Raw genomic sequence first — 312 nt, forward strand, 5'->3', positions numbered from 1 at the left:
TTAGACTTTGTGCACTATCTATTATCAAACCTGGTATTTTCATATCCTTTATATTGTTCTGGTTACTATTGGTGCATAACAAATTACTCCAAAAATTAAAAGATTAAAATAATCATTTATATTCAGAAAGTATTCAGCTGCTAGGTTCCTTATTATTGTTATTCCACTAATTATTTTCTTCCAGTTTTGCTGAGATATAATTGACATATGATACTGTATAAGTTTCAGATGGTAAAGAATCTTCCTGTAACATAAGAGACTTGGGTTTGATCCCTGGGTCAGAAGGGAAGATTCTCTGTTGAAGGAAATGGC

This window comes from Bison bison, unplaced genomic scaffold (assembly GCF_000754665.1).
Source record: "Bison bison bison isolate TAMUID 2011002044 unplaced genomic scaffold, Bison_UMD1.0 scf7180017851713, whole genome shotgun sequence".
In the NCBI taxonomy this organism is placed as follows: Eukaryota; Metazoa; Chordata; class Mammalia; order Artiodactyla; family Bovidae; genus Bison; species Bison bison.